Consider the following 21,092-nt stretch of genomic DNA (forward strand, 5'->3'; position numbering starts at 1 on the left):
ATAATTGTCAACTTTTTTTAAATGTTACAATAAGAGGAAAAATGAATCCGCAGTTTCATTTCTAGTAGGTTGGATGACTGTAACATCGTTCTGACTGGACTCCCTAAAAAAGCCTCAAGCAGATTTAGCATCTATGTATTACATGTCATGGGTGGTACCCAGATTTAATTCGTTTTTGGATTGTGAGAAAGACAAATGTTATAAAAGGAAAAACTCCTTCTTCTAGCCACACTTAAAAAGTTTTATAAACAATGCACACAACTTCACTATCTCCTCAATACTTAACTGTACATCCAGAGCTAAATGTTTCTCTTTAGCTCAGATATGTGTATAGAAATACAAACAGCAAACTATAATGACAAAGTCAAATATTTTCAGTGGCACAATATTCTCACAATCACGAGTCAATTAGATATCTTGACATTGTCGAATGGATCAACATATTGACTTGGACGATTTGACCTTATAACTATAAATTCCAGCTTTTAACAACAATTAAGATTATATGTAACATATAAAACAAAAACAAATATGTCAAGTCTCAGCCAATATTAACACAGCATTTTGACAGAATATTTATAAAATGCATAAAATCAATTTCTTCCAAAATATTTAACAGCTTAGATTCTAACACAATGATTGTCTTTCATTCCTAGCAACTGTGAATTTATTCAAACATATTATTTTCACATACCTGTGAGGAAAATAAAGACAAATGTTAGAAAAGGAAAAATTCCAGGCCTGTTCCTCCTAACCATACTCACAACAGGCGAGTGTCGATAAGCTTGAAGCTTGAACAGGCCGAGTATCACAACGCATCTGAAATGCTGTTAACATGTCATCAGGGCACCGCTGTCTGCAAACAAACACATAATGTGTTTTATTGTGGAGATGTGTGGGTGTCACATATGCCACACAGAAATGGAAGAAACTGTCAACAGATTGGAAATCAGCAGCAAATGTAAGTTGGTTTGAATCAGGGTTGAAGGTGTTTCTCTTTTCATGTACTGATGATAAAATCTGGTAAAAAAAATGTTTCAGTCGTGAAGTTTGCATTTTCTGCAGTATGAATAATGCTGTACCCACCCCTGAGCTAGGTTAGCTGGATTCTGTCCCAACTTAGATGAGAATTGCTTCATATGCCACATGCCACGGCAATGCTGACACATACTGTATGTTTCGGCTATGTTCCTCCCTTGCTGATTACTGGTCAGCGATTTTCAGAATTTTTTCAAAAGCACTATACCCAGACCTGCAACCTTAAGCAATCTTTGTCACGGCACCAGATGACAGGCAGATTGTCAAGAAGTGTAAAAACACAAAAGCGTTCCCCATTTTACTTGCATGTAGAAGGATTTTGCTATACATGTCTCCCTCTTGTTGAGCAACCTTCTACTCCATCCAAGCCTAGAAGAGATCAAATATATACTCAGGGTTTCTGGGGATTGATTCTACCTGAAATCCAGTCATGACAGCCTAATCTGTAGGCATGAAATGCAGCCCAGCATAATGACTTTTTATTATTGTTTTTGTTATTGGTGTCATCATTAATATTTTCATCAGTTTTGTTAGTTCTATATTAAACATGAATGTAGACCGTTGTTACACATCTGTCTGTAATATAATTGTGTTCAATAAAAATAATACTAAAAAATTCAGATTTTTTTCATACAGGCATTACAGATTTTTAAAAAACGCACAGATTTAACTGTAAATTTAAATTGAACTCAATTTAAATAATGTTATCCAGTTGAGTTGACTGAGAACCAATTGTCATTTACAACAACCCGCAGGCCAATCTAACCTATATTCTTTATGATATTACCGCACTGTAATCTTACACTTTAAGGACTCACCTCAGTGCCTCCTTATCTACAACCTCTGATGACCATCCCTGCTCGAAGGGATATAAAATGCACATAATACAATATTTTGTAACCCACATGTAATGAAACATTTTGTAAATGGCCTCAAAATGTCAACCTGGACCTATTTGAATTTTTTTCTTTTCCAACAACACAAATCATTATTTAAATGACTTTGTGTAAATGTGTGGCAGGTGCATCACATTTTTGGAGTTTATTGCAGGTTATCTGTCTACCTCCTCATATAAAGATGTATAGTCAGATAATAAATATCCCAAATACGTATCATTTCCAGTCATGCTCCAGCTGAAACACAACATTGCTGCTGTAATAATACAGGCACACAGTCAAAATGCGCTGGCTGGATTTGACATTTTTACTCCAGACACTGGCGTGCTAATATGTGTTTTGAAAAGCCATTTCAATTTCTTCGATAGGCGACGAAAAGTATCTGCGGAAAGCAGAGCCCAAATACAATCACAAATGTAGGATGCCTGCATGTCAAAACAGTCACACCAGTGTGAAAGTATTGTGCAGCGAGACTGAAAAACACGGTGTTCTCTGAGCTCTGCAAATTAGAGAGGATTATGGCAGCCGTACAGTTATGCTTGAGCACTATGTACTGATGCATTCTGGGCACAATAAACCCTGAGCAGGCTTCTACGTTGGTGTGGTAAAAGAGGTGCAAGACTTTCTAACAATCCCCAGCCCGCCGAAGGATTTTGCTAATATGGTGCCATTTTAGCATTTATATTAAAGGATCCGATGGTATTTTGGTGTTTTTACTGGATGCGTAAGACCACTCCAAAGACCAGTGTCCAATAAGGTAAAGTACCCATAAACTACAGTAACTCTAGAAACAAATTCATATAAAGAACAGTCAATAAATGTAGACTTCTATAATGCAAGTTTTACTTTTTTTATTTTTCTCATGTACATAATTTGTTTTTGCTTTTTAAAAATTGAAACTGATGTGATAAAACTATATCAGCTGTATGGGTTAAGAATGCTCATTTATCTATACATGTATGGTTTAATTTGTTGGCCATTGGCACTATCAATTTACACTGCAATAACTTAACAATATTTTGCAACCACAAAAAAACACACACATTTCAGGAAGAATGACGAGCAACTTCCTGTCAAAGGAAGGAAGTAATGTCCTGTCAAAAGCTGAATAAACAGGATAATATCTGTACCTGATAGGAGAGGGACAGGGACCTTACTGAGGTTGTGGCGTACAGACGTTTTGGTTGAGCTGATATATTGCAACTCTGGTGGCATTATGGAGATTGTACTTTGTGCTTATAAATTTTGTCAATGTTTGTCTTGTTTCTTCCTTGACCTGTCTTTCCCTCCATTGTGGTTGTCTCCTCGCCACCCTCCCTGAACATGCCAGATTGATTTTCCTGTCTATTTTTCACACATATTTTTAACCTGTCATTTGGGAGACCATTGTCCTTACCTGATTGGACACCTGTGCTGCCACTATAGACTTCATTAAACTGTTTGAACTTTCCCCGTGTGCCTGCTGAGTCTTTCTGTCAGTCCCCTAATCACTAATAACAGCTGGCATTACGGAGTGTCATGGCAGTCTTGAGGGGAATGATAGCAGCTAACACAAGTATCCTTGGAAAAAAAATGGTGATCCACCCTCTCATCAGTGAGTCAAGCTGCTGTCAAGATGAGTACGCACTTATGCTCCATAAAATAAAAAATACGAATCCTTTCCACATCTATAAGGGGAAATCATCGCTCCTCACTGAAAATAGAAGGAATGTTTATTTTAACCCATGATAACATGCATCTTACAAAGCTTAAATATAGTGTAACACAACGGAGTCACTGAGGGCCTGACCTGATTCTCTTTTATTGCAGTGTAATACTGCCAACTCCCAGAGAGCAGATGCTTTTGTTACCATGGCATCAGTTATTCATGACAGCATGTGCAAAAAACAGTCTGAATTCATTCAGAGCCAAACAAAAACAGACTCACGTGTCCTATTTCAGACACACACACATCCACACACACATGAGCACACACATGCACACATGAGCACACACACCCTCCGCAGCTTCAGGGTTCTGTGTCATGGTACAACAGGTGAATTCTACTTGAAAGGAATACTGATTGGCAAACAGTGCAGTGGGACTCTGCTCAGATCCTTAGTCCTTCAAGCTAGAAATGAGAATCAAACAATTAATTAAATTTTTAGATTTTCAACTAAAGCCAATAGCTATTGAGAATTCAACAATAATCAGATTTCACCGATGTAGCTCATCTTGATTTTGTTTATAAAACACCAAAATCATCTATAGGTGTAGGGTGTCCATAGGTGTAGGGGTAAATACAACTTATTTACAATTTCAAGGTTGAAAGACAACTTCTGTGGTGCATTATAAATCTTCCCAATTTGCAGAGATTTCCTCTCTGTTTGACTCCAGCACAACAGCCAATCTCTTAAAAGCAGCCCGTCATGGTATCCATGCTTTGTTACAAATTGGCTGGGCAAGAGTTAGAAAGGTTCACCAATTAGAAAATAATCAGGATTACATTGCATTGCAGAGCCCCATCACCTGGGGTGCTCTGGCATGCCGTTTCAATCAGCTTTATTTGTATGGAGCTGTGTACTTAGTTCATCTCATGCTGAATGTTGTAAAGGGAGAACAGCTCTTGTAAATGACAGTAACTTTATCCGAGCAGTATATATGTACAATGATGCCTGTTGAATGAATCCAGACATGGAAGCCCTTTGCTGTGGATGAGAAAGAGAGATATAGTGGCCCTTCTAAATGTTACTTTGGTCTGTTCTGAGCAGCTGAGCTATCATCTGACCATAAACGCATGGCTTTCTTCGTTCTCTTCAAGCAGACCTAAACACACACTTTATGCGTTCTCACACACAGTCATCTACAATGTTCCTTTTAGGCTTAATGTAAGAATTAGCTAATGTGTAGCAATTTGTAGCTCATAAAAATAATATTTTAGTAAATTATTGTAGTAATAATTTGTAAAAAATAATATCCATGTGCTACAGATCAGTCAGTTATTAAAATCACAAATCAAAGTTTGAAAAAAATGTTCTAAAAGAGTCTCCGCAGTCTCCAACAGTAATCCATGTTTGACCTGCTCTAAGCCTGATGTAGTATGTGTGATTTTTTGATTTGCTAGTCAGCAAACTCTCAAGCAGTGACCATTTAAAGATTTCAACAGCTTGCAACTGTTCTATGATAAATTACTGTAGCACCCGTCCAGCACCAAACCGCTGACATGCACAATTAGGGAGCAGCTGGACTGTGAAGCTCTGTTGGCAGCAGAACCAATAAAGTCAATAAATGAAGACACAAGCCAAAAAGAATAGAAGCAAATTTACACAGAGCATCACAAAGTCTGTGTCACAGCCCCGTTCCCCCAGTTCCCTCCTGTCCCGGTAATTTTCCACTCCACCTGCCAGCCACTCCCACCCCGTCAGCTCAACTCCACTCACCTGCAAGCACAGCTGCAGCCGATTCCCAATCAGCCCGGTTTATAAGCCTCCCCTGCACTCTCAGCCCTTGCCAGATTGTTCTTCTGATGCGAGACTTTCCAGTGTTATTTCCCTGCCAGATTACCTGTTACCGACCCTGCCTGTCTTCGTTCTGCCTGCCTTGCCTGTTCCCTGGAAAACCTTCCTGCTTTCTGCCCCTGACCGTGACTTCTGCCTCAGCGTTTCTGGTTCCTGCCCGTTAGCCTGGTCCTGACTTCTCCGCGTGGCCCTGACTTCACTGGTGCTCACCCCCAGTCTGCTCAGCTACATCGTCGGCCTCATCTCCTGTAAGCCCCGTTCTGTCACTCCTGCCCGCTGTAAACAGGACTATACGGTTCCGAGGATTTACGTCCTCCCCCCTCGGTTCTGCACTCCTACTCTGCTCGACCCAATCCCCGAGCCTGAAACCCACTGACTTTGTGGGCCTGAAGAACAGACTGTTTCCTGTGCTTCCTTGTCTGCCTGAGTTCCTGTTTGCCCATGTGCTAATAAAGGTCATTACCACGGTCCAGTTTTCCAGAGTGCTGCTTTTGGGTCCTCAACACACCCGTCACAGTCTGAGCCAGTGTATATTGAAGTGTTCTTCAAATCAGAGATTTCTGTGAGGACTGCAGCACAAACTTTGGGGGGGAGGGGAAAGTGAAGCTCTCCTTCTTGCCGCTGAGGTAGATAAGACACAGTGAAGAACATTAAATGCAGTAGATTAAGTAAACAAAGCATTTTTGATGTGTGCTCGACATCTTTATCAGCCTGTTGCATTAGACGCACAATGAGTGCAAAACGGCTTCTTAAAACAGTTGAGATATTTTTAATATAAGAGGTGAAAAAGAGCAATGGATGCACTGGAGGACAAACGACAACATCTACTGAAAAGATTTGTACGTTGCTGATAGTAATGTTGAAAGTAACCAGCAGCAACAACGTCTGTGCATTCGTTGCGCATGAGGAGCTCATCTGTTGCCAGTAGATAAAATGGGATGAACATCAGCTGCTGCCTAAGCAGAAAGGCCCAGACTTCCCTCTCCCCAGCTGCTACTTCCAGCTCGTCCGGAGGGATTGCCAGGCGTTCCCAGACCAACGAGAGACAGTCTCTCCAATGTTTCCTGGGTCTTCCCAGGGGCCTCTTACCGGAGGGACATGCCCTGAACACCTCACCAGGGAGGCGTCCAGGGGGCATCCGAACTAGATGCCCAAGCCACCTCATCTGGCTCCTCTCAATGCGGAGGAGCAGCGGCTCTACTCCGAACTCCTCCTGGATGGCAGAGCTTCTCACCCATCTCATCTCTAAGGAAGAGCCCAGCCACCCTACGGAGGAAGCTCATTTCGGCCACTTGTACCCGTGATCTTGTTCTTTCGGTCATTACCCAAAGCTCATGACCCTAGGTGAGGGTAGGAACGAAGATCGACCGGTAAATCGAGAGCTTCGCCTTTTGTCTCAGCCCTCTCTTCACCACAACGAGACCCCTACAGGACTCCCCAAGGGACACGGTCGAATGCCTTCTCCAAGTCCACAAAACACATGTGGACTGGTTGGGCAAATTCCCCTGCACCCTCAAAGACCCTGCTGAGGGTGTAGAGCTGGTCCACAGTTCCATGCCCATGACGGAAACCACATTGCTCTTCCTGAATCCGAGGTTCGACTATCCGGCGGACCCTCCGCTCCAATACCCCTGAATAGACCTTACCAGGGAGGCTGAGGAGTGTGATCCCCCTGTAGTTGGAACACACCCTCCGGTTCCCCTTCTTAAAAAGAGGGACTACCACCCTGGTGTGCCAATCCAGTGGCACTGCCCCCAATGTCCACACGATATTGCAGAGTCAAGTCAACCACGACAGCCCTACAACATCCAGAGCCTTAAGGAACTCCGGGCGGATCTCATCCAGCCCCGGAGCCTTGCTACCGTGGAGTTTTTGACTACCTCGGCAACTTAAGCCCCAGAGATACGAGAGCCTGTCCCCATGTCCCCAGGCCCTGCTTCCTCGTTGGAAGGTGCGTTGGTGGGATTGAGGAGGTCCTCAAAGTATTCCTTCCACAAATCCACAACATCCCGAGTTGAGGTCAGCAGCACACCATCGCCACTATACACAGTGTTGACAGTGCACTGCTTCCCCTTTCTCAGACGCCAGATGGTGGTCCAGAACCTTTTCGAAGTCGTTCGGAAGTCGTTCTCCATGGCCTCACCGAACTCTTCCCATGCCCGGGTCTTTGCCTCGGCAACCGCCATAGCTGCACTCCACTTGGCCTGCCGGTACCTATTTGCTGCCTCAGGAGTCCCATAGGCCAGTAAGGCCCGCTACGACTCCTTCTTTAGCCTGACGGCATCCCTCACCGCTGGCGTCAATCAATCAATCAATCAATTTTTATTTATACGTATAGCGTCTTTTACAATCAAAATTGTTTCTAGGCACTTTACAGAATCCCAGGGACTAACCCCAAACAAGCAACAGTGGCAAGGAAAAACTCCCCTTTAACAGGAAGAAACCTTGAGCAGGACCAGGCTCATGTAGGGGGACCCTCCTGCTGATGGCCGGCTGGGTAGAGAGAGGAGGAGAGGAGAGGACAGGTAGAGGAGAGCGTAGGTACAGCGAGAGGAAAGGAGACAAGACGAGACAAGTCGAGTCGAGTCGAGAGGAGGGGAGGGGAGATGAGATCAGAGGTAGAGGAGAGAATAGGCACACATAGTCCACAGAGTACATACAGAAATGCATTATATTTAGTAAAGTAGGTTGCCGGTAGGGTCAGGTTGAGTGGGTCAGTGGGGTCGGAGGTCAGTATGCAGCTCTGAAGGCGGCGATACCTGTAGATGAATACAGAAGGGGGGGAGCAGAAAAACTACACAAGAAATAACATCACTAGTCTATGTGATAAAGAGGAGAGGAGAGGAGAGGAGAGGAGAGGAGACCATTTCCCAGTGGGGTGACAGAGGTCTGTCAGGTGATCATCCGGCAGCCTTGGCCTATAGCAGCATAACTAAAATGTTAACCTAATGATTAGTCGACCCCCTATGTATGATAATTTGTCTGTCTATGATAGTAACTGCAACTACAGAATTAGTGATAATAAGCTTTTTCAAAGAGGTAGGTTTTAAGCCTAATCTTAAAAGTAGAGATGGAGTCAGCCTCCCGTACCTGGACAGGGAGCTGGTTCCACAGCAGGGGGGCCTGGTAGCTAAATGCTCGGCCCCCCATTCTACCTCTAGAGACCCTGGGGACCACAAGTAGACCAGCGTTCTGAGAGCGGACGGTCTATTGGGCTGGTAGGGTGTCACCAGCTCCTCCAGGTAGGATGGAGCTAGGCCTCAGAGGACCTTGTAGTTCTAGTCCTTGTAGTAATCTCTAAATTTATTGGGCAGCCAATGAAGAGACGCTAGTACAGGAGTAATGTGATCTCTTTTGTCAATACCTGTCAGAACTCTTCCTGCAGCATTTTGGATCACCTGGAGGCTTCTTAAAGAGGTGTTTGGACACCCTGATAATAAAGAATTACAATAGTCCAGCCTGGACTATTGGACCAGCCTTTAGTAGCTTTCTGATCTTTGAGATGTTTACCGTTTTTTAAAAAAAGGCACTTCTAGAGACTATTTTAATGTGTGAGTTGAAGGAGAGATTTTGATCAAAAATTACTCCTGGATTCCTCACAGAGAGACTAGATGTTAATGAGATACCATCTAGAGCATAGGTGTCAAACTGGTTTCACAACAAACTATGTTTAAAAAAGCCACATCACAAAGTGAGGCTGCTGTTAAGGCCAGTTTTATTGTGGCAGCGGAGATCGCAAAAGCCAACCGGCCCTTTAGTGACGGAGAGTTTATGAAAAACTGCATGCAGTTTGTGACCTTGTGTGCCCAGAGAAAAAGCAAACAATTTGTGAGCATAAGCAGAAATACAGTAGCTGATCGTACATGTGAGCTTGCCACCAATCTATATGACCAGCTGATGGAAAAGGTAAAAGACTTTGTGGCATTCTCCCTCGCTGCAGATGAGAGCTGTAGATGAGAGCTGTGATGCGTCTGATACTGCCCAGCTGTCAGTCTTCATTCATGGAGTGCACTCAAAGCTGCGTGTAACGGAGGAACTTTTAGGATTAAAATCGATGCATGGCACAACCACAGGCAAGGAAATCTTTGAAGAGGTTTACAAATGTGTTACTGACATGAAGCTGCCGTTAGATAAACTTGTGGCATTAACGACGGATGGTGCGCCAGCGATGTGCGGTCTAAAAAGTGGACTGGTGGGCAGGTTTCGGGAGAAGATGCAGGAGGAGAACTGTGCTGGTGAACTAACTGTTTATCACTGCATCATACATCAAGAATTGCTATGCGTGGAGTTAACTTTATAAGAGCGAAAGGTCAGAGGTGAGATGGTTGAGCCGAGGAATAGTCCTGAACAGATGTTTTCAGCTGCGTGAGGAAATATGTCAGTTTCTGGAAAGCAAAGGGAAAGACACAGAGCTCAGGGGGGAAAAGTTTCTGTGTGAGCTGGCCTTTCTCTGTGACATCACGAGCAGTCTCAATGCGCTGAACCTGCAGCTTCAGGGGCGGGGGCGCATCATCACAGACATGCATGCTGCTGTGAGGGCTTTTAAAATGAAGCTATGCCTGTGGGAGAATCAGATGCTGCAAGAAAATTTGGCTCATTTTCCCTGCCGCCAAACCATAAAAACGCAGCTCTCTACTGTCGTGTTCCCACGCACAGAGTTTGCTGAAAAACTCCACAGAGTTCACCAGCGATTTGCCGATTTTGATATCCAGAGATCTAGGTTTGAACTGCTCAGTAATCCTTTTGCAGTTGAAATGGAAAATGCACCAACCAACCTCCAAATCGAGCTGATCGAACTTCAGTGTAGTGACACGCTGAAGTCAAAGTATGATGCTGTGGGCGCTTCACAGTTTCCACATTTCATCCCTGTCACAATGCCGCTTTTCCACACTGAAACTGCTCAGATGCTCTCCATGTTCTGCAGCACTTATCTATGTGAGCAACTGTTCTCCTCGATGAAGATGACCAAAACATCTCACAGGAAACGTCTGACTGATGAGCACCTTTGTTCGATCCTGAGGGTTTGCTCAACTCAGAGCCTGAGCCCAGACATTGACTTACTAGCATCCAAGAAGAGATGCCAGGTATCTGGCTGGGAGGCGTAGATTAGTGTGTAGCAAACTGAGCTATAATTAATGTTTCCTTTATGCAGTTTTTCTTGCTACTCCAAGACATGGGTTTGAATGGTTTTCACATTCAGTGAAGGATATTATTCCTACGGTAGTTAATTGTAGTATTATTGTTATTGTTATTTTTTGACACCCCTGATCTAGAGTGATCATGTGATTTAATCTATCCCTGAGAGGTTCAGGACCAAACACCATGACCTCAGTTTTTCCTGAGTTAAGGAGGAGGAAATTTGAAGACATCCAAGACTTTATGTCTTTAAGAAAAGTCTGAAGCTTCACTAACTGCTCTGTCTCCTCTGGTTTCATGGATAAATATAGCTGAGTGTCATCAGCATAACAATGAAAATTTATCCCATGCTGCCGAATAAAGTTTTCTAAGATAAGATAAAACTTTATTGATCCCACATCGGGAAAATTCACGTGTTACAGAAGTAGCCAGTGGTGTACAGTACTAAAAGAAGAAAAAAATGTTAGCATGTACAAGGTAAAAAGGATTGGTCTAAGTACAGAACCTTGTGGAGCTCCATGGCTAACCCTACTGTATGAAGAGGGAATGCCATGGACATGACCAAACTGGTATCTGTCTGATAAATATGATCTAAACCAGTCTAGTGCTGTCCCTTTAATGCCAATCCCATGTTCCAGTCTCTGTAACAGGATGCTGTGATAAACTGTATCAAAAGCAGCACTGAGGTCCAGCAGAACCAGCATAGAAACCATTCCATGATCTGAAGCTATAAGAAGATCATTAGTGACTTTAATAAGTGCTGTTTCTGTGCTGTGATGAGCTCTAAAGCCTGACTGAAACATCTCAAACAGGCAGTTTTTCTGTGTTGAGTCAAGCCGTGTAGAGCCAATTCCATGTCATGGAAAGTACCTTATGTGGCATGCTGATGGTTATGATAAAATAAAGCTATTGAATTTGGCTCTTTCCAAAAGCATTTATGGATTTCAAGTCATTTTGATAATATTAATTCAAAAAAGGATAAAACATTGACTTTATTGTTTGACAAAACCTGTGTTTTTTCTACATATATTATTACATTTAGACAATTTTATACTTTATGAAGGATGTTACTTAACTGACCACATGTTAATTAATAATGGTTGTTGTAATATACACACAACACATCAAATGTTCTGTATGTAAAGTCTGTTAAACAAAAAGGGGAAAACATTAACTATTTTTCTTGGTTTTGGTGGCAAGCTTTCTTGCAACAGCACCAATACAACGACTTGTCACTGACTTCCAGTCATCCATGTCCATCCAATTTGCTGATTTGTCTTAGAGTTGATGAAAGTGTTCTGCAATTTGCAAATTTGTTTCATCATTTCTTGGAGTTTATCCCATTTTGTTAATTTGTTTTTGTAAATGTAAATTTTGTTTTTTCTCATTTTGTTTTGTAAAAATGTAAAACTGTTTAAATTGCAAATGTGTTTCAAACTCTGCAAAAGTGTTCCACGAATGTTTGTTTTCTTTGCACTCCTCCGGATAAATGCTTTGAGGCTGAAAAGCTTATAAAATCTTAAACAGTTGTCACAGAACAAAGTTTATCATTCAGGGGGTGGGACAATAAAATGATTAAACTAGCTGGCCACTGTAGATGTACATTTTGCTTAGTGGAGGAATGGAGTAGTTCAGCCGTGTCACTAAGTTGATGGCTGAAGACATCTGGGATATATCGCTGAGGAAGAAGAGAAGTGGTATTACAGTGTAAAGAATTAGATTGTTGGGAAGATGGAATCAGATAGCTGGCATACATAACATAACTGCCATGGTTTAGAACAGGGGTGGGGAACCCCCGGCCTCCGGGCCGTATACGGCCTACGAGACCATTTCTACCGGCCCGCAACGCAATACGATTTTTATATTTTATATGTGCACTTATACAATGGGACCGTTCGCAGCGGTAGCGTATTTTTGCCTTTCGTATCCTGAAATTTCTTTCGTAACAAGAGGGAATATTTTCCCCTTTTCTTTGATAAAACAGACGGTTATGTTATCTTCGAGTCAAGGTCAGGGTCAGTGAACACAGCATGTGATGTACGTAATGGGCTGGACTGATTGACACAGACGAAAAATGCTTAGCGAAACACACTAAACGCGACGAGTTGAAAGGACAGATGCGTTTGGATAAAATTAACACTCTTCGTCGGCGTTTGGAGGCTCAACAAGCAGCTTTCACACGACCATGCACCGACAGAGAGAATATTACGCGTGCAAGTTTTGTGGTGAGTGAATTAATAGCCACGAAGCTGAAAAGTCACACCGAAGGAGAGTTCGTGAAGGAGTGCCTCGTAGCCGCCGCTGAGGCGCTCGCGCCGGACAAAGTAAAATTGTTTCAAAGCGTGAATTTTTTTTCGTGAATAACTATTGAACTAAGACATATATTGTTATGATTCCAGTGGCTAACGGTATGTTTTTATGGTCAATGAATCTAAATATATAGTCAAAGTATATGTGGGACTAATATTTATGGTGGAAATCACAATATGCCAGGAATTGTTGCGCTTGGCGGAGGTCTGCGCTCTCCGAGTGCTTTCTAGTTGTTATTATTATTGTCTTTATCTTTCTTTCTTTTAATTTATTTTCTTGATTATCTTGTTGTATTGCAGTTTTTGTGAGTAGAGGCCTCGAACAGGCCCTTACGGGTCTCTTGCCTCAACTCTGCACCTCTTTTTTTATTGTTTTGTATGATCATGAAAACATATTTTACTTGTTTGTCATTTTATTCTATTTTTTTGGTGATTCTATATGCATGTGTGCTAAATAAATAATTCAAACTCAAATGCAGCAATCATGAGACTTAGTAACACAGTGGTTATAGACTTTTTTTTGTCTTTTTTTTTGCATCCCTAGGTATGTGTTCATAATAGTATGGCCCTCGGAGGACTTTATGAAAATTGAAATGGCCCTCGATATGAAAAAGGTTCCCCACCCCTGGTTTAGAAGGAGGAATAAAAAATTGAGAAACTGTTACAATAGCAGAATATGAGATGGATGTAGGAAGGGAAGAAGTAAGGTAAACTGGAAGAACAACCAATTCGATGCCAGTTAAGCATGAGTGACTGCTTGGAAAAAGGAGATATGATGACCTAGGAATTGGCAATCCCGCTGGTGATGGTTCTATAGAGAGCCTGAGGATGTAAATGACTTTTCCGTAGCATTGCATATTGATAAACATATGAAGGAGGGTGGGGCTGAAGTTCAGACAGCATCACACTTACAAACAGGAAGTAGAATCCATTAGGTGTGTGGTGTGTCTGACCTTCCGAATGTTACTCCCATTTTACTGTATCAAATGCAGGAACAAGTGCATGAATTATAAGATTGAAAGTGCCAGTCAAAGATGTAACATGAGAATGAGGATGACAAAAATTTCAGTTTTTAGGAGAAAATGCACTCAATTTAAGATTTTATCATATATCTGACCATTTTTTATGTAAAAATAAATAAAATGAACAATAATTAATAACAGTCCACAGAAATTACCTTAGTTCAAAAATAGCTGGTTCAGTTAACTGGTTTAGATGTGATAACTTCTTCCCTGTTAATATTAGCAAATTTTGTGTTTTCATGAAGAATTCAGGGAATTCCATATAAGTCCTGATATTTCAAATTGTGGGGAAAAAAAACTGGCTTCATTTATATTCAGTGAAAGCATGTGGCATTTTAACATATTTTAAGTCAGAGAATGACCATCCTCTGCTGCACATGAAATTATTGATTGTCTGAAAATGTCACAACACGTCGCTGTGTGTTATCATCACAGGAGACCTAAACTAAAGCGATAAAGCATTAACAAGCAAGGAAGCGAATGCTGTGTCATTTTTGAAAGGAGGGAAGGACTTTATTTTGATGTGTCCTTCCATGTGAGTGCTTCACTGAAGGGGACACCTGAGCTTCAAGCCATGAGAGAATTGATTAGAAAACACTCCTGTTTTCATGGCAACCTTGATAATGAGATAAGACTTTTAAAAACGAAAATGCATAAAAACGGGCACATTGTTACCACTTACACAATGCAGCTGTTAAAAGGTTACTTGAATAACTCAAAGCCATAAAAAAAATCCATAATTGATCACCTCAGAGTCAGATGAGGATCATTTCTGGAAACCCCTCTGCACATGCCTCACCTCGAAATATACAGCAGGCCAGTCCTAAAGATGAATACTTACTCTCCCGACTTTCTCAACAACAGATTGGACTGGTAAAAGACTAAGTGTTGCCTCTGCCAATGACATAATATCACCTCTACAAGGATCAACAGTGCCACCTTTTGATCAACTGTAGAACATTTCCCAATTGACAGAAAGACGTTAACGTCAAAAATATGCAAAACTGGTAATACAGCCAATCTGAATCAACCAAATAGACATTGACATTAAAATCCACCTCTTCTGCGTGACCAGTATATGTAGTTGTGCATAATGGATTATTAAATAATTAAAAGTGTGTTTCTAGGCAAAGTAATGTGGGGAAAAATACAAGTAAATCTGAGGAACTATAGGTCATCATCAACATCATGTTCAGAGGGGTGTCCAAGCGTTTTGATAAGCCCCACTGTAATCTGCATGTGCACATCACAAGTTCAAAGTTGCATATTTTAATAATATATATGTGCCAGGCAGGAAATTAACAAACAACAGTGTCTCTTCAAATTGCTGCATTATATATTCATGTGCAGCTTCTCATTTGTGTTGGCCTTTATCACACAGTTTTTTCCTTTTACCCTTTCCCGGCTTCAATTTGGGCCCCGCTAGGGTCTGCCGACACCCATCCAAGTCGCTGTGATAGGCATTGACAGAGGTGTGGGAGATAGCAGGCACCAACGGAAAACAGGAAAGAGTCAAAGCAAGACAGAAAAAGGAGAGAGAGAGAGTAGAAGCAGGGAGTTTGTCAGAATTATTGAGGAGCATCTGTCGGTTTTGCACTTGCATTTTAAATAATGGATGAGATCCTCCAATGAGATAAAACAAAAATTCCACGCTGTTACAAGGACATGGGCTGCCTGGAATACCAACTACTCTTGTACACTTTCATTTCATTTACTGTGTGATCATGCAGAGCCCTTCCCACCATGCAGATGCAAAATATTCGTGGAGTTGGGTATCAACACCCGCCTTGTAGAAGTGATATACATTCTAATGAGCTGATGCTGCTATTATTATGTGGTTGAGGCTACATAATAAAAAGGGTCCTCACGCACTTTGTTGTTTTCGCTTGTCAAATCTATCGCCCTTTTCTTAGATCCCTTCAATGTTAAGTCACCCCTATTTTATCAGATGTTTTGCAGGAACTTTAAGAAACCAGTGGGCCAAATTGTATCCTACATTGTTCTGACCTGCAGGAAAATTGGAGATTTCCAAGCAATCATCTATTTCATGCGTCCTAAAACAAGAATCTGGGTTTATGGAAAGCAAGATAAAACAGTGGCCTGTAATACAACAGTGGTGGGTGTTTTTATTCATTTATCCCTAACCTCTGTTCGGCTTTTCCAAAAGCAATATCCATTTCCAAATTCCAAGACTCGATGTTTATCAGCATTTCAACACACCGAGATAGTGTTTTGTTTTTGTTGTCTTTTTAAAAAGGTGAATTAAAATATGAAATAAGACATAATAGCAAGAAATTGGTGAGATAGATTTATAGTATATCAATCAGCAGAAAATCTGAATGTGGCTTAAAATCAGTGCTGTTTTTGAAAATAATGTCATGTAAAATTAAAACGCGTTCTTTTAAGCATCAAGGCTTTCATGCTAGTACACGATTGTTACAATTACTCTAAGTAAATTGCATTTTTTACTGTTTTTTTTTTCATTATTTATTCTATATTAAATGTCTGTGTATTTGCAGTGTATTTTCACTGTTGTAGCACATTGCAGGCAGTCACTGGCTCATTTTAGTTTAATGAAAGGATGAAAAACTGACTGCCCTTGTTATTTTCAGTGGTCATATATTTGATTAACATGATGAATTGTATATATAAACTGTAAAATAATGCCTCAGTATGTTTTTTATTTGTCTTGTCTAGCCACCTTCAGCCAGCTTCCCTGTAGTCTGGTTAATGTCAAATCATTACCACAAACAAGTGAGTTAATTATTTATGGTTTGTGGATTCTGTGTGGATATTGCATGAACACTCATGTGTGGTGTTTTTCCTGCTGCTCTGCAATAAACTCCCCTCTCTCTGCAATGGGTGTTGAAATGTTCGCGATCATCTGGCGGTATTTGTAATGTTTAATTTAGATTTAAGAGGAAAGACGTGAGAACAAGTAGATGGAAAAACAAAGACGACGTTAAACAATTCCTGACTTCACTCAGGTTTACTTCAAAATTGGAGATTAGTCAAATGTCATTTTGTAAGAGAAATCATTTTGTGTCTTGCTGGGAATTTTTATCAGAAGACTGATATTTGCCGTCCTCGTGTGATGGGGGGCATTTTTATGCACATTTCTGTCATCTAGTATTAAAACACATCATTCTGTAAAAAAAAAAAAAAGAGTATAACATTTTTGATAGCATCCACTGTTTCTTTCCTTTCCTTTTGAGAAGAATGAAATGTCTGCCTGTATCCACAAACTGATTCTACCGATATTTCACTTTGTCATTCTTTTTAAAATATTTATGTGGCTGAAAGGTCATTACTAACAGTGCTGGGATCAAATTATCCCACTAATCAAATTAGTGGGATCTCCAGCTAATGTTATAGATGGAAAGGTTTCATTCAAGCTTAAACATTTCTTTAAAGATTTAGCGTAGCCGTCCATATGTTATTTATACATTGATAAGGTCTCTCCAAATAATGATTGTTTCTCCACAAGATTAAACACTGCAGAAACAAATCACTATAGCTTTTATTTAGGCTATTTACTGGAGCCACTAAGGGTTTCAATCAGTCATTACAGGCACCATTAATAAGTTCACAACTCAAATAGGTGGAGATTTGTGTGACATTAACCACTGTGGTGGAGATTAGGCTGCACTAAGCTTGTCAGAAAAAAAGATGGATTTACATGATATACACAGAAAGTTGTGGGATGATGTTACTGATAAAGTCATTCATTATACTTCTGCATACACTCTCACGAAGACTTGCTGCCCCTACAGGCAATTTCCATTTTTTAGTTATACCACAGTTCACTGCAATTTTTAAAATCGGCTCCACTTATTCATTCATCTTCTGTTAACTGCCACGTTTTTTAATTTGGAGTTATGGGGGTGGCGCTGTAGCCTATCTCAGCACAAATATGCTCTGGGCCAGCAGCTAGTGCAGCACATATCCTTAAAGATAGACAAAAATAATGGTTACACACTATTAGACTACAGCAAGTACTGACCAAGTAATTTGTTGGACAAGACATGAGGGCTGGTAGAGAATACAACAGTACTGGGACTTTTTACAGACAATATCACTCTGCCGCACAGGTGTTTGTAAAGCAGTTTGTCTTTCTTGCAGTTGCTGAACTATTTGTGTAGTTAGAGCCAAGTAAATGACTAAATTAGCCAACAATCGTAATCTCTTCTCACTTACGACTGTTAACTAAAAAACTGTAATTGTATACCATTTGTATAAAATCTATATCACACTTGAGGCCATGCTGTCGTGCTGAGTATTAGCACTTGCGAAATTATCTATCTTATCTACCTATGACTGAATCAAACCACTGCTGATAGTCCGCAAAACAGTCTCACATGATATTGCTTAATTATCCATTACATGCATGAACCTCAGCCAAGATTTTTCCTGGCCATCAAATGACCATTCAAGAATAGCTGAATAGCTGTCCATTTGACTAGTTGACTAGAGGCTGACAACGGAGTGAATATTGACTCCTGCACCCATTCCCAAAGAAATAAACCAATCTCGCCCAATCCAGTGTGAATGTTTTTTTGTTTTTTTTTTAAAACAAACCTCCCTCTCTCACTAAAGGTTGATTCCATCCCATCCCAATCCCAACCTAAAGTTTTAAAGAATCCCACTCCCATCCCTTTCTACTCCCACCTAATCAGACTCTTTTTTCTTCCTCTGTATAATAATAAATGTAGTACAGGAGCCACGTATGTCTGTCTTATGCCCATTCACACTGGACATGGAAACACCGCAAATAGCCATGACCAGCGCGCACTGTGCAGAAATCTTTCAGGCTCTGGCCTATTTTATGCATTAAAGTGACATTTGAGTGTGCATGTTACAGATTATGAGTCCAGGAATCCTATATGTGCCTGAATAGCTTGCGTATTTGACTAGGACCGCAAATATGTTACATGCACCCTATTCCGCGTCAACGCCGTCATGCTCAATTCCTGTAAACCTTGCACAAAGTGCCGATTTCCCCCAAATCGCTTTTAGCTTGACAGACGGGACGTTGTTCTTGACTTTGCTGGTCAATTTGGATTTTAAGCAATGCTGGTTCACAGCAGTGTTTTCAGTATGCGCCTCCATTCTTACATTTGCTCTGCTTGGGGTTAAACTTGTGCTTGCAGAGGCAGTACTACTTTATTCCAGTGTAGTTCATTGTAGTTGTGTTGCTGTGTTGGGTAACTGAATGGAAACTACAAAAATGGTGAGTGGCAATCAATGTAATGTTGAACTCGATGCTGGGGGGAAATGTTTAAATATCAATTTGATTTGAGTTTAAATAAAAAACTTCATTATGGTTTTCTACTCACATTGACATTGTTGTCATAGTCCTCACTCAGCTGACTTTCACCCCCAATCCTGCCCAATCATGTGGTGACATCTCCTGATCCCTAAAAAACGGTCTCTAATAGTGATCACTAGGCATAAAAGGGTTAAAATCATACAAAATCTTGTATATAATGGATCCTACATTAAATTTCAAGAAAAAGCATTTCCAAATCTGAAGACACAAATGTTTCCTGTTTAGCAGAGCACACACTGTACCGAAGATAGTTTTGACCCTACACATTAAAACTGAGATACCAAACCTGTCTACCCTGTGAGAGCAGTACAGCTTATTTCAGCTTTGAATGCCCATCAGCCTTGGCAAATCCTCTTCCACCGCTATCATCTGTGGACCGTCACTGCTGCTATCTCACAGCCACGCTCAGCGCATCGTGCTGATCTTTCTACACAACCTGGATTCACAATTTGATGACACACCGGGTGATATCAGAGTTAAAGATTTCTTTCAATGAATTACAGCTGTTGGCAGTGTGGGAAGCCAGGTCTGACAGTCTAGATCAGGTTGTGGAAAACACATGCAGTGCATGAGCGCATCCTTATGGTAAAGTGTTAGTCACGGTAAAATTAAGTCACAGTGATTAATGGAGGCACTAATTATTGCTTGGTATCTAATAGTATTTCAGAAAAACACTGATTTAAGGTTTTGCTTAGTGTTAGTCTTTTGAGTAGGCAATAACCTAAAATACATTTACAAGTATTTACAAGGAGCAAAGCTTTTACAGCTGATGAGGATTTTTATGTCAGGCAGCATTTTAAGAAGAAAAGTATACTGCTGATAGGCTGAACAATTCCAGGGAGGAGTAATTGGGACTCTGAAGATTTGCTTTTTGTAAATAACAATAACAGCATGGGCTTCATTTCTGTTCCTCCAGGCTCATACATCATGTCGACATATTGCCTACTTTCTTATCCCCATCTGCCTTTTTGTTCAGTCCAGAAAAACATCTGACATTTTTATGCATTCAAATACTGCATGGGATAAGAAATAACAATCTTATAGGAAAATAAACCCTGTATGACAGCATAACAAGCATCAACAACAGTGGTATGGAAGGAAAAATGCCAGGACACTTGTCGAAAAGACCTCCAATGACTTTCCCTCTGGCTGAGCTGTTAGTTTGTACCCTTTCTTGCTGTGGAAAACAATTATATGTCACATAATGTATTGTCATATCAACATTCTTCCTCCTTTGCTCAGAATCTTTGCACCGTAGGTGCTGAATAGCATGGGTGCATAGGACACACCAAGCAGCAGCTGTCTTAGTACTGGGATAAGCTTTTATTTACTTACTTTGTACTGTTGAAGTGCGACCTGCCTCCTGCATGTGCTACAGCAGAAGATGGTTATTAATGCCCATTATGGAGCTCCAGAATGTTCTGGGGACATGTAATGGCTCACTTTGAAGCACTGGGGGGGCTGATGAAGACAAAAAAGGCAGGGTTTGTGCAGTACAGAGGCACAAGTGAGGAGGCACTTAATGGAAACAAGGTGTTGTCCTTGCCAAATCAAATGGTTGAAAACAGTGTTTACGCAGCATGTGGATGCACAGAGCATACAGAGACCAGACTCAGCATGTAATTTACACAACTCTGTCACAGGCAGGGATCTATATGTTGCGTGTTTCAAAGGCTTGCAGCTCACAACTGTGTGGATGAAAACAAAGGCTGCCAAATTAGCATTCAGTAGTGTTTCAGGATTAGATGCTACAATCCCTTATAGATTTGACACCTGAGGTGTGAGATGGGATCTGAGGGGTTTCCATGGAGCCATGCTGTTGTCTGAGGGACAAAAGGGTTGAATGCCTTGTTGGAACCTCCACT

At 41.0% G+C, this 21,092-nt stretch overlaps 1 long non-coding RNA gene across 1 annotated transcript; it reads right to left on the bottom strand.

Moving 5' to 3' along the window:
* Positions 1 to 127: 127 nt before the first annotated feature.
* LOC130517413 (uncharacterized) lies at positions 128 to 20,772 on the bottom strand. Its single transcript, XR_008947718.1, has 3 exons — positions 20,563 to 20,772; positions 765 to 856; positions 128 to 694 (listed from the first exon to the last, which is right to left on the bottom strand). It is a non-coding gene; the product is annotated as an uncharacterized LOC130517413 (long non-coding RNA).
* Positions 20,773 to 21,092: the final 320 nt, after the last annotated feature.

The sequence above is a fragment of the Takifugu flavidus genome, chromosome 1 (assembly GCF_003711565.1).
Source record: "Takifugu flavidus isolate HTHZ2018 chromosome 1, ASM371156v2, whole genome shotgun sequence".
Lineage (NCBI taxonomy): Eukaryota > Metazoa > Chordata > Actinopteri > Tetraodontiformes > Tetraodontidae > Takifugu > Takifugu flavidus.